Genomic DNA, 15,758 nt, shown 5'->3' on the forward strand with positions numbered 1-15,758 from the left:
AATAAAGTTGTTGGTCAACACTGAGACACATTACATTGTCTACACAACATAAAGATAGAAAAAAACAGAGTAAGAAAAGTTATGAAAGTATTATAAACTTATTTTAAACACCATTGATAAAATTAAGTATAGAATAAATGGAAAATGGAAATGATAAAAATGAAATAAAAGAATGACCTCATCATTGTTTAGGGATCCCAAAACGTACAGAAACCTTGTTTTATTTCGAAACTAGTTGATTTATTGTGTTCATTGATTATATGTGTGCTCATTTTTAATATAAATTTAGTTATAATGTTCTAATTAAATTTTACCAGAGCTTAAACTATAAGAAGAGAAAAATTCTATAAGAATGAAAAGAAAATATAAAAAGGAAGTCTTGCTGAAAGATAACATTTTTAGCTCAAATCTATACTGTAGTACAAGATAGATTACTTTGTAAATAAATTTGTGCAAAATATGGAATGAACCAGTTTCAATCTTTCATTTGATATATGTGAGTAGATTGGTTATCAACTCCTCCTGTATGGTAGTGTTACAGAATTTCTTTGGGTCCATGTTGATAGTCTACTAATTTCAATTTATAGCAGTGGGTATAGTAGAATTACTTCAGATGTTCCAGTCTGTTGATCTGAGACATTGTAATGTATTAACTATCTGCAGCAGAAACACCAGGCACTAGAGAGGATGTTAAGGTCTCGGTCATACAGATGGTTGTCAGGGCAAAGATCCAGGCCTGTTGTGAAGATCGAATTCTGAATATGGATGGTGAACAGAAGAGGATTTGCATGTGCTATAATCCTTGAGGCCAGCAAGGGGGAGATTCCATGTCAATAACTGGGTAATTGACTGGAATGGCTTGTCTGAATAGATGTAAGCTGATTTGAAATGATGGAGAATGAAGCCCTGCTGGGAACCTGTAGCAGATCTGAATAAATGCATGGGCTGAAGCCAGAGAGCAGAAATTAAGCCTCCTGAAAACCAGGGATGTGTGACCATGTACCAGGAGTGAGTCCAGAAGCATATGCCAAACCAAGATCAACAAGGACCAGCTGTCACCATCATAATACAGGTGGAAAAGAAAAGAAGCTTGAGACAAGGAGATCTGAAGCAAAGAAATCTAAAGGAGACATTCACATGGGTCTTTTCAGATGCTTGGAGAGTCTGTTACTTATGAACTTTTATTAAACATGCCTGCTTTAATTACGATGCTTTCATTCAAACTATAGGGATGTCTTGTAGAAGTGGTAAGATTTAAAAGTCCTATTCCGTATTGGATCAGAATCTCAGCATACAAAAGTCATCATGGGAATAACATGGGTGAAATGGCATGACTGGGGTGTCTAAAATATACAAATCCTTTGAAATGTGTGTGACAGATAATTTCTCTCCTTCTCTGGAATAAAGTCAGAATATCCCTGATTTAAAAATTTTCTTGATTACAACAAATACATTAACAGATATTTTTGCCTGTTATTGTTATTGCGGTCTTGTCCACATGCTTCCAATTTATTCAGGAGATCTTGTCTTTTTCTACTTCCCATGTAGATTAGACCTATGTATGTCTTTCTTAGGGTCCTACTTGTTGTCTAGGATCTCTGGGATTGTGATTTGTGGGCTTATGTTCTTTGCTTTATGCTTAAAAACCACTTATGACTGAGTACATTTGATAATTGCCTTTCTGTATCTGTGTTATCTCACTCAAAATGATGTTTTCTAGCTCCATCCATCAGCTTGCAAATTTTAAGAAGTCGTTATTTTCTGCTGTGTAATACTCCATTGTGTAAATGTATCACTTTTTCTTATCTATTCTCCGGTCAAAGAGCATTTAGATCAATAATATATTCTTATTACTGTCATATCTACCATGTTTTCTCCCTACCACCTTGTTAAGCATCCCCCACATATCCATTTTTCTTAATAATATCTTTGTTTTTCTTTTGTGACTCTGATTTTAATCTGTCACATCTTCATGAACATAAATAGAGAACAGTACATTTGGGCCTGTGGGATAATCACTGCATATAAAACTGAATACAATGATCCTTCAGCCACTTGAGAAAAGCCAATCGTTCAGAAGGGCGAATTAAAGCTCTTTGAACCAGTACTGACAATCTTTTGCAGGCCCAGTGCAAATAAATACAGTTGCTGCAAGTTCATCACTGCAATGTGTTTACCATGCCCAGAAAATAGTATCTCTCCCTTTCTCTGTTCTCTACATTCTTTCTGGCCACTTTTCAAAGTTTCCTGATTCTTAGAGATGTTTGCTTATACAGGACTGAGCACTCAAATGTCATTTAGTCGCAAGAGTTTGAGCAGCAATAAGATTCTACATTTACCTCCTTTCATTGCTGAGGAAGTTTCCTCTGATTAAGGCTAAGAGAGGCATTTGCCTATGGGTATAAACATAGATACTTCAAAGAATGTTTGAAAGTATTTCATTTTAAGTACCGAGTGGTTTTAATATTTTACCTAGAGCCCATGATTTCCCCAGAAATTAGTCTTTGGCCTGGCTTACAACAGCAGTAAGAGACTTCTTGTAAAGTGGGCATTAGAATATAATCATAAAGTTATTGGTCATTCTACAGGAGTTGTACCGCTACTGTGCACGTGGCTACATCTCTGGCTATCAGGCAGACTGTAAGTAACTCATGTCCAGAAAGTTAATTCATGCACTTAATTTAAATAATCATGAAATAATGTTTTGGAAAAAAATTCTATGTCCCAGAAATAAAGTAAGATTACTACATTAGAGATACACACACATTCTTTGAACTCAGTAAGTTTTGCTAAAAAATTGCTTATCAGTTATCAGAAATTCACATTTATTTAGACATACTCTGTTTCATCCAGTAGCTATGTAACAGTAAACATAGACAATCTGACTTTTTTTAAATTTGAAGGTTATAGAGAACAGAAAAACCCATGGAGTGAATTAACTGCTATTTCTAAATGTAAGATATTAAATGACTTCCAGGAAACTAATCATAAATTTAATGATAAAAACCTGTTATTTCTTATAATTATAATGACTATAAACATAAGAAACAAGTCTGTTTTATTCTGTTTAAATGGTGCTATGGAAATAAACAACCTACTCAGTGTGAGCTGTTTGAGTTTTCATCGCTCCTTGCCCATCTTCATTCATTGGAGTTTCAAGAATCTGTGGGATAAAAACCTCTTAGTTATGTCAGTGCATCCATGTGAAAAGAGGTTAAGAGGTTTTCTATAATTTGGAGGGGGAAAAACTAATTTTTTAGATATTAAATTATCTTTGAAACAGCATGAAAATGTCAGTGCTGACTAAGAAACAAGCTGAAATGGATGGAGGCATTGGGGGAAAGAGATGGGACTATCTATGGGGCACACTGGCCGCTTACGTTTAATTTCTTCGTGAAATTTATCCATCACAGATTTCTCTCTCCTGTTTCTTATATGCATGAATATATATTTTTAAATCTTTGTAATCATATTTTGTAGAAAGAATATCTCTATAAGCCCTGGAAAAGAGAAAAGTCAGTATGGTTGATCTCTATAGAACAGACATGAAAGTTACTGATGATATTCCAATATAACGATTTAAATAAATTAAACACTGGCAAAGTTAATTCTGTGTCCCAAGATATATTGCATATATGGGACAACACCCAGTCAGCATTCCTCAACCAGATCTAGGGTAATAAAACTCACAGAGGTCTGGGCAGTCTATGTAGCTGGTCTACAAGAAACTGGGAATGGGGCTGGAGAGATGGCTCAGAGGTTAAGAGCCTTGCCTCCTCTTCCAAAGGTCCTGAGTTCAATTCCCAGCAACCACATGGTGGCTCACAACCATCTGTAATGGGTTCTGGTGCCCTCTTCTGGCCTGCAGGCATACACACAGACAGAATATTTTATACATAATAAAAAATAAATATTAAAAAAAAAAGAAACTGGGAATTACCATCACTGGATTTTCATTCCTTTCTCAGATGACAGAATGATGATATCAGAGTGCCATGAACATATATTCACCATTATCTCTCTTATTCCTCTGGGTGAGCACTGGAAGCCATAACACCATCTGAGTTGGAACTTCTCTGTTCCACACACTGCACCAAATGTTCTGAAAGTCATTGAGTTTCATTTTTAACCGTACTTGGAGAGAGGAGTAAGAGTTGAGAAATAGACAATAGAATCAGGAAGGTGTCCAGTAAACACTGTGATCTTCCCTAAGTTTATTATTCAAAGTTCTTGTATATATACCCCAATCCAAAAGGAGGAGAAAGCAAAGGACTTCTTTACTACAATACAAAGAACAGCGTAATTATATCTCAAAACAACAAGCAACCACACCTAGATGAAAACATCTTTTTGTCTATGCAAGACATCCTGTAGCCACACCATAGTCAAACATCCTGTTTTATAATCTTGAAGGAACAAGAATAGGTCTGAACGATCTCTGACCTCTAGTCAAGGTAGAACAGATTCACTTCTGGGGGCCTTCACAGTTTAGTCTTAAATAAAGCTAAGATTTTGGTTTGGTTTTCATTTCAAAGACTGCATTGATGCTTTAAAATTCTATGGTAAATTCTATCATCTCAGCAGAACTATCCTGGTATGCTGTTTCACATTGGGCAGATTAGCTGAAAAAATGGACTATACATCTGAAATCCCAAACTAGTCCCACAGGGTTGGCTGTTTCTCTGGATTATTCTAAGCTGAAAGTTACTGTCAGACAGAGATGATACAGCACCACCCTCGAGTCTCTCTCACAAGGCTGGAGTCTCACAGCCCTGGATCAGGGACCATCAAGTATGAAAGGTATCATGTGTGTTTCCTGTTGTAGATCTAGTAGGCTACAAATAAAACAAATATGACTTCATCCTCATTTTTCCAAGAGGGTGTTTGGACTTTGCTTGGTGTGTTTAAGGGAAGAGATAAAAAAAACTGGAAAAGGGGTCATTTCTACCTATAAGTGTCTTGTAAGTATTATCTTATTTCATGTAACTTTAGTCTCTCTCTTGATTGCCTTCAATGAATTGAAGACATTTTCATGCATAGTTAGTTAAAGTTGATGCATCTTTGGGGGAAGATAGATTATTTTCCCCAAATCTTTAGCTCCACCTACCATTTTTATTTTTATTTTTCATTAACATACAAAATAATCTGTATCTCTGTGATTTTCATGGAGATAGAGTAATTGCTACAATTTCACTCAGCTCTATCATTGCCTTGCATCGTTTCTCCTCACCTGTACTCTATCTTCATTGGTCTCCTTTTTTCAAATTAAGTCTAGAATGCAGATGGAAAATACAGAACTTCTACAGTCATTTGACTTTCAGGTTTTATTAATCTCTCAGTCTTGGCTGTCATAAATTTCTCTTCTTTCCTGAAGAATTTAAGCAAGGGATTTTCTTATCTATTGAAAATATTGTGATATTCCACATCACCGTCAATTTTTCTTGAACTTTTTTATAAGATAGGATTTTTTCTAAAACAAGGTCCTCTGGCTGAACGTACATATCTGAATCAACTCACAGCTGAGGATAGAAGAATACTGTACCATACACAGCTTCTATTAAATATATTTTAATAAGGAAATCAGAAATAGTTTCATTAGGAAAATTAAATACAGAAGATCTTCTCAATTTTATTTTTCAGCATAGAATTCTATTTCATAGAGTTTAGGAAGCTCTGTGATATCTCATAGTACACAAAATATACTAAGAATTTCATTAAGACATTAAGAATTCTAAATAATTCAAATGTTTCTTAAGTAAGTATTTCAAGGAAATATAGAAACTTATTAATAATTAAAACGTTTTTGAAAAGGGATTTAAGCTATTCTTTTAAGTTACTTCAATACAATGCAGAATAATAACAAATCACACTATTATTTTTCTTAAAGGACAGTGTGTTTTCAAGGCAATTTCCATGAAATAACAGGCTTCAGATTGCCTCTTGCTTTGGTCTCACTGTCATATATTACGACCTATAAAGCAAAGTGAAACAGTATATCCTTATTTCTCACTCACATTTTATTTCAATTCAATTATGTTTACAGTTCGAGAATCCCAATACAGTTTATTTTCTGTTATAGGAAAAAGTCATACCTTAGAATAATTTTACAAAATAAATCTGGTAGGTTTCAGAACAAGTAATGTCTTCTGAAGAGTTTATACTTTTCTGCACCAGCAATTATTAACAATTTCTTTTCAAAATTTAAAGTCAGGAAAGAAAATTCCTCTATTCTACTAGCCTGTGCATTCTGTTGCAACTGAGCGTTTTTTTCTTATATAATTAATACTACCAAAGTTATTTCTATACAAAACCCTCTGGCAAAGCCTTTGTGAGGTCATAGAAATTATAGGGTTCTATCCAAGTATATTTTTACTTTCAAAAATTTATGCCTATATACTTGGTTATCTCAAGTTGCTGTAACTAAATATTCTAAGGAGAAGAAACAAAGGACATTAATATTTCACAGATAAGGATGATGGAAAATAGATAAAGCATCAGCAGATTAAATTTGTGTTGTGGTTCTTTGTATATGTGTTGGTCACTTTTCTGTACTCATATAGGGGAGAAAGTGAGAAGAGATAGACATCATGAAGGAGTGTGGGAGGAAGAGAGGATGAGAGAGAAAGACTACACATCTTAGGGCCTTTTTTTCTTGTGTGGACAGGAATCTTAACCTATGAACTTTATAATCAATAAATTATACAATCCTTACTACCTTCCTAAATCTCCAATTCTGATTATTAGCAAGTTGGAATTTAAGACATAAGGAGACACACTTTGTGAAAAATCAATTCAATCTATAACAAATTCCAAAAAGTTTTTCCAGCTATCAAAATTATTAGACATCACTTGATATCTTTTCAAAATTTAATATTAAGTTGGTGAGTTGAAACAGTTATACATATTAATGAATTAACATGTTAGGTTTTGATATATTGTAGATAGTCTACAAACTCTTAATCTGGTTAAACATATGTAGCCCAACATTAACATTTATTTATGATGAAAATTTTAATATTTTTTGCAGCATTATGAAATATTCAGAACATTACAGTTATCTATGGTTACCCCATTGTGCAATATCACACCAGGAATACTTACTTCTTTCTAACTAATTTTTTATGTTCTTGTACAAAATTATCACAAAATAAGTTTTACATTTAAATGACCCTTTTTTCCCATAGACATCACAGAATCCAATTATCATATATAACCAAAATGGATCATATCCATATTCTTATTCACAATTTCTCTCGACACACTTACGTTTATGGCTAAAAGAATTGTAGTATAGATGTTTTTCTTGTGTATAGAATAATTTATACAAAGCAAGAGTGTTATCGGAAGCCTCCATGCTGTGCAGGGCCATATTCATCTAACTGTAATTTCTGTAATCAAATTACAATCAATTTGTAATTGATTCACTGATCAATCTTCCCCCTACCTATTCCACCCTGAATCCTCAACATGGGGCAGAGACACCAAGTACACTTCCATAACTGTCAATGTCATATGATTAAGCATCATGGTATCTGCCTGTCTTTGGACAGTTACCAGACTTATTTAGCTTGTTATTGACACTGTCCCAACCTAATCGGGCAGAATAGACCTCTGACTAGTAACATCAAATAGATATGTCATAATGTAATTCTCCACACTGCCAATGTCAATTCATTCCTGGAGTAGAAAAATGTCCACAATAGGATGGACTATATTATTCTGATGTAGGCCATTGAAACCAGTCACAGGTGAGAACAGTTTCCAGAATGTATATGACTCCTTGGGATTACGTGTTACCATATATCAAATCACTCTGTTCTGCAAATTTCTTATCTTAGCAGGGATGATTATGAGAATTATTAAAATTTTCACAGGTGTTAGGTTTTATAAATCTGCTGACAAGCTCCAGGACTTCAAGACTTGGCTATTTCCTTTCTCCAGCCTCAGCAAGTGAACAATTAAATGTTTTTCTATGTGTAGTGACACAGTATTGCTAGAGTCAATCTTAATACTACCAGGGTTTAGTTGAGTCAAACATGGGTCACAAGGTTACAAGAACTTGTACAGTATTAAGGAGATGATTCAGGATAAAACAGAAATCCAGCCTGGTATTCACAAATTTCTGAGTGTAAAGGAGAGAGAGAGAGAGAGAGAGAGAGAGAGAGAGAGAGAGAGAGAGAGAGAGAGAGAGAGAGAGAAATGTTGGGTATACATACTCCCAATTCACATAAAGAAATTGCCTAGGGATAAAAGTTTGTGAAGTTTGTGATCAATTGAGGAACTGTTGGTGGAGAGTTTTACATGGCCAAAAAAGGCCATGTTTAATTGGGTTTCCTCAATCCAAGAATCATTCACAGTCTTAGAGTGTAGTATGCTTCAAATATGTACTAATGCTGGCAGTGATACATGCAAAAATCTCATGTCTGACCCACATACCTGATACCCTAGCAAATCTAGAAGTCCTGTCAAGTCTTCTCTTTGTATAGAAAATTTGATTTTTGTGACTACCTGGTTTCAAATCCCCCCATAGCAGTCCTAGGTTTGAGCTCCATGACAATGCCTTATAGTAGCTTACACTCTCTCCTCCCTTTTCTACTGTTAGAAGTACAGTAAAAGAAAAAAAAAGAAACAGACCTATTTTTCTATTGAACACATTTCCAGTATGTCAGTCACTTGACAGCGGCATTGTGCTTTGCCTGGAGCTAAATTTCACCACAGCACCTCTGCATCTCTGGTGCTGAATAACAATTCTAAGGCCTTGCTCTTCTTTCTCACAAACACTTGTCCTGAAACACATGCTTGGGTTCTACCTTATGACTACGAGAGTTGAGCCAGGGTATTTTAGAGCTGAAGCCTTGTGGCAGGAAATCAGAGCACAGTTTCATACCCTTTTGTTTTTAAATCCTTGTACATGTTGCAAGTCACACATTGAAGTGTGTGATGCATTTGTCAAGATCCAGCCTTTATGGGATTTGCATGTTCTAGAATAGGAACGTGCTGATTAGAATTATTAAACAAAAGGAACAGAGATTTGAGAGAAATAAAAGACAGAAACAAAGAACAGCATCGGGAGGAAAATTCAGTGAATACTGAACTCACCCATGCTTATTCTTCATATGCTTTTATTCACTCCAAAGTGGGGGGGGGCAACAGACATCATTAGCATGATATCAGGAATAAACAGAGTGTCCTTAGTCAAGCACTTCCATATTCTGTGACCTTTGGACAAGGTGGAGCAGATCCACCTCTATACTCAAAATACTAATTAACCACACCCTAGATTAGGATTTCCTGTTTGTAGCCATACCTGTTGTCAAGAAGTTTGAGAGAGCAAGAATAAGCTCACACGTTCTGTCCTTTAGCCAAGGTGGAATAGGACTCACATCTGTGGGACCCCACAACTAGAAAGTAATGAGTTCCGTTATATTTTCGCTTATGAGTATTAAATGTTTATTTTATTCTATTTTAGTGAGTATTCACCCGCCGAACCTATGCAAACTCAATAATAGCTGATGCATACTTTTTCAGGGGGCACTTACCCTGCAGTTCTTCACCCTTTCCTTTCTTGTATTCTAGCCCTCCAGTAAGCAGTATCACAATACTTCTGCCATAATACGCTGCCATGCTCTAGGCCATAAGGGATAGTAGTAAGCAATTGTTGTCTGTAATATTATAAATCACCTTTTATTTTGAAGTTGAATGTTTCAGAGAATATATTATGGCAACTGAGAAATGATGAGCTCAGGTCTTACCAAATTCCCTTCCGTTCTTCCAAATGATTGGAACTGCGGATCTGTGACTCAAGTTGTGTCTTTCTTTCTCTATTCTTCAAAGAAAATTTTTCCTATGATATACTACACTCAGAAACTATGTTTTCCTTGCCTGATTTCCTAACTACTTTCAAAACTAGCTTATGTATGAGTGCGTGTACTCCTTAGAGTTTATGTGGAGAAGGACAGTCACTGTAGCATCTGACAGAGCTTCACTTTGCCCACCTTGTCCAAGTAGGCATGCTATATAATATCAGTTTATTTTTAAATAGATACTTAGTGGAGTTTAAAATAATTAATTTAAATAAAAATTTATTTCACATAAAAAATTTCTTAAGTCAGTTTTAGTTAGTGAGCACATTGAAAATCAAAGGGAATAGGTTGATTTCATCTGAAAGGCAGTATCTTGCTGTGAACTTTTTTCATGCCTTCATGTCCTCATGAGACATATTATTTTCTACTTTAGGTGTTTTATTAAATGATTCATAAACCATTCCTCTTGAAGAGCTCATATGATATACTTATTCAAAGAATTAATTAATGGCCCAATTCAGTCAGTGTCTTACTATTTATAAAATCACAATTGATAAAATAAATTGAATGGATGAAACTAAGTTACATTATTTTATAAAATAATTACTTCAAGTTATGCACAAACAATTGCCATGACTCATGTACCAAGACACATACACACGCTTATTTACATTTTGAACAACTGGACTGTGTAAGTGTGTGTGTGTGTTTGTGCACGTATTTACATATGAACCCAGGGAATTGTGTGTGCTAAGTTGGAACTGAGTTACATTGTTATGTCTTGAATGAGTGTTTACATATATAGAAAATTTAGAATTATATATTTTATGATTATATGTCAGTAATGTTCAAAAATTTAAACAGTTCTTATACCAAAATACTTATAAATTTTTACTTATATGTTTAAAATGAAGAGGATCAATTTTGCTGTTGACCATAGAGATAGAGACAAATATTTTATATCACAGTTTGAAATTAGAAAAATTAAACATTTAATTAATGACAGAAAACATTCACAATTTAGTTTTGCATCAATAGTCTATCATATTAACACATCTTTTGTCAACTTTTACAAACTCTTTCCCTCTTTTAATGTTGCAGTTTTTCTACATAGCATGATTTAAGTTGTTGTATTCAGTTGTCTGTATTTGACTATGATGTAGGTCAGAAATACTGTAGGCGGCAAATCAATAGAAAGTGGAATAACAGAAAATCATGAGTAACTAAATTTCTGTTTTTAGATAAGCCCTTTAATCTAGCCTACTTATACTTAAGGAACAGTCATTAATTAATAAAGTTTTTACTAAGAAACTTAGCAAATCAATGAGCATATAACTTTCTGTTAGATATTATATATTTTCTAATTTTAAGTAATTTTGATTGAATATAATTTTAATATTAGCAAAACATTACTTCAGTAATAAGTAGCAAACGAGGACTATAAACACAAGTGTTAAATTATTTCATATAGAATACTAACTTAGGTTTTATTTCAAAACATGGAGTAAGATTTGAATTTTCAAAGGTTCTCATTCCTCTGTATTACATTTCTATTTGTCATGATTTTTGTGGCCACAGTCCTGAAAATTCATCATGTTCCTAAACCACATGCCCATAATACATATACTTTTCCTGTTGTTGTGATGAAATACCCTGACAAAACACTGAAGGAAGAAAGGATTTATTTTGACTCAGAGGGAGGTCCTAACCCACTGTAATGGAGAAGTTACAGACTCAGATGCTGAAGCAGCTGGTTGCATGGTATTTGCAATGATGCCTATGTTCACTTTTCTCCCACCTTATTGTCAAGGTTCCAGAGCAGTGCACAGCGCTGCATTCTTTTCTAATGGGCATTCCCACTGGACTAATTCACCCAGGTGTGGCCAAAAACCTTTATGCCCCAATTTGATTTAGATTTATTTTGTCTATTTTCACAAACTAATGATCACAATGTATCTATGTGCTGTTAGCAATTTATATGTGTCATTCTCTAAATAAAAGCTGTACTAATGCAGATTTATCTATGAATTCATTAATATGCAACAGAATAATCTAAATTTAGTATAATACATAGTATGATTAAGAAAAACATAACACACAATTTCTATTGCAGAAACTGAAAGAAAAATTTCTTTTTTGTAAATTGTCAAATTCCACGCAGCCAATTTTTTAAAAAAAAAACTGAATTTTCCTAAACTTCTTTCAACTTTTTCACTTTGTACATATCTGTGTGTTTGTGTCTGAGTCATTTAAAATGGTATTTCATACAGTATATTCTAATTACTCTTTCCCCTTACCCTACTCTTTCCGGTTCCTCCCTGCCTTCCTTCTTATTGTAATTCAAACCCTCTCTCCCTCTAGTTACAAAAGAAAAAAAGGCATTTAAGGAATAGTAATGAAATTAAATAACTCAAAAATAAATGAATCAGAATATGATAAAACAACCAAACAGGAAAAAGAGACAAAGAAAACCCTCCAAAAATGAATATGGATACACAGACACATGTGTTTGCTAACACAGAAATGAATCAATAATAACCTGGAAGCCACAATATATACCCATACGAACTGTGAGGTAAAAGAACAAACAAACAAACAAATGCCTTGAGCTAATATTTTTGAGACAAAGGATCTCCAAAGAATTCAGTGAGTTCTTTTTATGATCTTCCATGCCATTGTTTTTATACTATTCAAGAATTTTAAGCCTTATCATGATAACTCTCTCTGCTATTCTCATATAATGCTACAATAAAAACTAGTTTCAAAATTTTGGATGAATTCAGCTGATCATTATAAGGTTAAAAAGACATTGTCAAAAATAGTGCACACTGGCTAAATATAATATGTCAGAAAACAATTAAATACACAGAAGGAAAGAAAACTTGACACTCGGGTTCAGAGATATTCTCAGTAAAAGAGGAATCAGTAAAACTATGAAGAAATTAATTCACTTAGAAACGCTAATGGAATGAACATCCCCTCTGGCAGGCTAAGACGTTTTGGAGAAAGAAAGCTGAAGATCTGCTGTGGTTGCAAATTAGTCCAAGCCGCATGAAAGTAGTACCATTACTGTATCACACATGTTACAGGGATCATCTCAATTAAAAGTGAGGTTTCAGAGGAAAATACCCATGGGATATTGAAAATAAGCCCAATGAAATGATTATTGAGCATATAAATCACGAGACTGCTGATTTTATTGAATGCTACTGGAGAATCTTAAAGGAAGCTGGGAAAAATTAATGTAGCAATGCATCCATTACATAACAATAAAAATCTAAAACAAGCAAAGGACTTAATACCAGGCTTCTGATCTTTAGCATAAATATATTAGATTGAAATTTATTGGATAAACATTATTATTTTCAATGATGTACATCAGAAGTTTTAGCTTTATTTAATTTTAAATAAGGTTAACACGCTCTATTGGCAGCATGTGAAGGCAAAACATCTCACAGGAAATTCTCTGCTCCCAGGCATGTGTCCTTGGGCTTCTTGCTTCAGAAGCACAACAGCTGGCATTGTGGGAAAGTGAAGCGTTTTCCCAAGGGTGACCCTTCCAAGTCTCTTCACTTCACTTCCTTTATAGGCTACAAAACTAGCATGAGTCACAACACGCAGGAAGTTGATAGACCAGAATCTAAAGCGAAAAAGAAGGAAGTTGTGGTGGTTGTAACCATTGTTGAAACACCACTCACAATAGTTGTAGACATTGTGGGATATGGTGAAATCCCATGAAGCCTTCCGACCTTTAATATAGTATTTCCTGAGCACATAAAAGATGAGAGTAAAATGTGTTTCTGCAAGAACTGGCACAAATCTAAAAAGGAGGCTTTCACCAAGTCCTGCAAGAAATGGCAGGATGACATGGGTAAGAAACAGCTAAAGAACTTCAGCGGCAGGAACAAGTACTGCCAAGACATCTGGATAAGTGCCCACACTCAGATGCATCTGCTTCTTCCTCTTTGCCAGAAGAAGGCACACTTGATGGAGATCCAGGTAAATGGGGACACTGTGGCTGAGAAGCTAGGCTGGACCCCAGAAAGGAGGGAGCAGCAGGTTCCTGTGAATCAGGTGTTTAAACAGGATAATGTAATTGCTGTCATGGGGTGACAAAAGACAACTGCTACAAAGAAGTCACCAATTGTTGACTTATAAAGAAAAGTCCCTGCAAGACCCATTGAAGGTTGTGCAAGATTGCCTGTATTGAAGCCTGCCACCATGCCCGTGTGGCCTTCCTTCCCTCTGTCTCCAGCTGGGCAGAAAGGCTACCATCATTGACAAGATTAACAAGATTGGCCAAGGCTGCCTCAGTAAGGATGGCAAGCTGTCCAAGAACAATTCTTTTATTGACTATGACCTGTCTGAAAAGAGCACCAAACCATTGGGTGGCTTTGTCCATTACAATGAGGTGGCCATTTACTTTTTCATGTTCATAGGCTGTGTGGTGGGAACAAACAAGTGAGAGATCACTCTCTTCAAGTCCTTGTTGGTGCAAAACAAACGACATGCTCTGGAGAAGACTAACTGAAATTGATTGATACCTCCTCCAATGTTGCTTGTTTCCACAACATGGGGAAAAAGAAAACGTTCATGGAACGAACGACTCCAGAAAGACCTCATTGCCAAGGAAGAAGGTCCTTAATGCCAGCAGCACTTTGCGCAGCTGGTGAGGTCTCAATGAAAGTTTTTGCAGTGGGGGACTATATGGCTAAAATAGAGAATAATAAAATAAATTAAGTGTGTTAAAGTAGCCTTAATACACTAAACTTGAGTATGAGTTCTGTGTTTTGGTGTGCAATCAGCGAAAACAAATCCAAATAGTAAAATTGTAGTTATCTTGAAGCAAGGGAAAATTTGACTTTCTTTTACATATATTAGAGAATCTCAATTTTTATTTAAATACAAGATTGATTTATGCCATATCTGTTTTCAGACTGCAAAATAGTATATTGACTGTGGTGAATATATTTTTTAAGAAAGTTTAATTAATTTACTACAGATGCTTATATATGTATAATATATAAGCATGAATATATATAGATATGCAAAATACTAATTTCTCACACTTAGACAAAGAAATTTTCCATACATTCAAAAAGCATTTTAAAATTTTAGTGTATTTGCACCATATATACACAAAGGATGATAATAGAAATATAATATCAATTGTAAACATTTGAATACTACAGTTTATCTTGATATTTAAACACTAGTAGGTTTTTAAACATATTAATCCTGTATATATCATGAAACAGCTCTGAACTAATACATATTCCTTCAACATAGATTCAGCATTCTCTCTGTACACATTGCTATGGAACAGGTGCTGAAAATTCCCCTACTGTATTTCCTCATTTGTAGGCATTCAGAACATGCCGCACTTACCACTGAAAACATCTGGTCTCTTTGCCTGAAGCTTTTTTCCTATTTCAGTAGCCTGCCTTACCCAAAGTTAGACAGGAAGTGTGGGGAAATGCATTTCCCGGGAGCAACCTTCAACCAATGACAGATGAGAATAGTTCTGTAAATACTCCAGGAGCTGTCTCTTCAGGCAGGAAGTATCCCTCAGACATGTACTCTGAACCCACTTCTGAAATTTTCTCAACAAGGATTAGCTCCCAAAGTCACCCACAATGGTGGCTCGAATTTTGGGTTGTTTTTTATTGTTTTGAGAGTAGGGCTCTCAATAGCCAATGAAGCTAACTCTTTGTGCATGCTACATCATATCTCCAGTGCTGAGCTCTGTCTTCAACAGTCTTTTCACTTTTCATTTTGAGGCAATGACTCAGTCATATGCAGGAAGGTCTGGATTTCTGTTCTGTCTGTGTCTCCTACTTTCTTGAAATAAAAACCTGTGTCACAGGCCACATGGTAGCTTTTCTCTTTCTCTCCAATGGTGGCTATATTCTCCCCCTCTCTCATAATTCATTTTTTATTTATTTATCTTTCAGA

General features: G+C 34.9%; 1 pseudogene; it reads left to right on the forward strand.

Annotated features, from left to right (window-relative positions):
• The window catches only part of LOC142853025 (large ribosomal subunit protein uL3 pseudogene), a 51,768-nt pseudogene extending 37,225 nt beyond the window's left edge, over positions 1-14,543 (forward strand).
• Positions 14,544-15,758: the final 1,215 nt, after the last annotated feature.

The sequence above is a fragment of the Microtus pennsylvanicus genome, chromosome 6 (genome assembly GCF_037038515.1).
Source record: "Microtus pennsylvanicus isolate mMicPen1 chromosome 6, mMicPen1.hap1, whole genome shotgun sequence".
In the NCBI taxonomy this organism is placed as follows: domain Eukaryota; kingdom Metazoa; phylum Chordata; class Mammalia; order Rodentia; family Cricetidae; genus Microtus; species Microtus pennsylvanicus.